Source organism: Orycteropus afer, unplaced genomic scaffold, assembly GCF_000298275.1.
Source record: "Orycteropus afer afer isolate SDZICR_OR568_19922 unplaced genomic scaffold, OryAfe1.0 scaffold00048, whole genome shotgun sequence".
Taxonomy (NCBI): domain Eukaryota; kingdom Metazoa; phylum Chordata; class Mammalia; order Tubulidentata; family Orycteropodidae; genus Orycteropus; species Orycteropus afer.
Genome location: NW_006921635.1, coordinates 11,908,279 through 11,910,387, shown reverse-complemented (window position 1 = coordinate 11,910,387; position 2,109 = coordinate 11,908,279).

Here is a 2,109-nt window from a genome sequence, read left to right as displayed (position 1 = left end):
TTACATGTTGAGATCTGCTATTAGCAGCTAGTCAATTGAAAGGGAGTTTCCTCAGAGATGTGGCTGGCTTCTAACATATATGGACGTCCTGGTAAAGATCTGTGGCTTTTTGCTCAGTCTGGATCCTGTTTCTGGCCCATCGTCATGTGACCTCCTGGACTTGAATCATTGGGCTGCCATATTGCCTGCCAATCTTGGCATTTTTGCCTTTGTAGGGTGTGAGCCAGCAGCCTGCCATCTTACCTGCTTCCTTGACTTTTTACAGTAATGAACTAATATAATATTTGTCCTTCTATGATGGACTTATTTCACTCAGCATAATGTCCTCCAAGTTCATCCATGTTATGCAGTGTTTTGCAGATTCTACATTATTCTTTAGGGCTTCATAGTATTCCATTGTGTGTATGTACCATAGTACATAGAGAGAGAGAGATGCCTTTTGCTAAGTATCCTGAATACATAGATAGAATGGTTATCCATTCTTCTGTTGATGAGCACTTAGGTTGTTTCTATCTCTTTGCTATTGTGAATAGTGCCGTGATGAATATGGGTGTGCATATATCTGTTCTTGTCCTAGCTCTCACTTCTTTAGGGCATATACCTACTAATGGAATTGCTGGAGCAAATGGTATTTCTAATTCCAACTTTTTAAAGAATTGCCATACTGCTCTCCACAGTGATTGCATCATTTGGCAGTCCCACCAGCAGTGTATGAGAGTCCCAATGTCTCCACATCCTCGCCAGCATTTGTTATTTTCTGTCTTGTTGAATTTTGCCATTAGTGCTGGGGTGAGATGGTATCTCATTGCTGTTTTGAATTGCATCTCTCTCTAATGGCTTATGATCATGAATATTTCTTCATGTGTTTACTGGTTGCCTGAATATCCTCTTTGGTGAACTGTCTAGTCATGTCTTCTGCCCATTTTTTAATTGGATCTTGTTTCATTTTTTTCCCCAACCATTTTAAAATGTAAAAACCATTCTCAGCTCAGCGTTTGTAGTTTGCTGACCCTGATTGCGAGAAGCAAAAGGGAACTGTGTGTGTGTGTGTGTTGATAGAGGGGTGGGGTATAAAAGCAGGCAGGTGGGTTGGTGGGGGTGGGGGTGGCAGTTAAGTAGGCCCTTGTAGTATATGGTTGTAATCAGAATAAAGCAAAAACTCCACTCTCCCTCCAAACGGAAAACCACCAGTCAAGGTAACTGCAGGCCAGTTACAATTCTGGGCGGCAGCTAATGGGAGTTCATCAGATTTTGTTTAATTTTCTTTTTTAGATCTCCCCTGGTAATAAGAAAGGCCGAACGAACAAAAAGGTACACACACTTCGAACTAGAAATACAGCGAGGACGTGCCCAGGTTCACGCGGTTGCGCGCTCAGGGTTTTAAAGTTGGGCGCACACCTGCTCCCAGCCCGAGCGCACCTGCTGAGCCGCGCTCCGGCCTGTCTCGCGAGAGCGGGTCTGTAGTAGTGGCCCCCACCCCCATAGCGCCACCCGCTTCCCTCCCACCGTCCCCTCTGCCAGCCTTCCCGCTTTCGCACCCCCCTGTCGTCTCCGTTGCCCCCGGGGGCAGCCGGGGCCTTGGCGCCCTTGTGCGCGCCCCGCCCGCCGCGCGCCCTGGCACTCAGGCACACCCGGTAGTAATTGCGCTCGGCCACGCGAGCTCCGCATCCCGTCGAAACCCCGCCCCAGGCCCCGCCAGGAGTCCCCTCGCCCCGGCCAGGTGCGCGGAGCCTCCTCCGGCGGGTCCCTGCGCGCGGGGCAGGGCAGGCTGGGACGGTTGCGCGCACGGCGCCTCCGCCAACCCGCTCTCGGCAGTCCCCCCGCTCTGCATCCCTAGCCGGCTCTCCCTCGCTCCCCCGCCCTTTGATTGACAGGCAAGATGTCGGTGTGGAGCGAGGCAGGAGCGAATGCAGCAGCAGTCACCCCCGGAGCCCGGCGGCGGGCGGCAGCGGCGGCGGTGGCAGCAACAGCAGCAGCGCGAGGAGGCAGCAGCCAGCCGCAGTAGCCGCCGCAGGCCAGGGAGTAATGCAGACAGCATCTTGAGAACGCGCTAAGCGCCCCAAACGGTGGACAATGCCATGTCACTGCAACTGGCAGGGGGAAAACCAG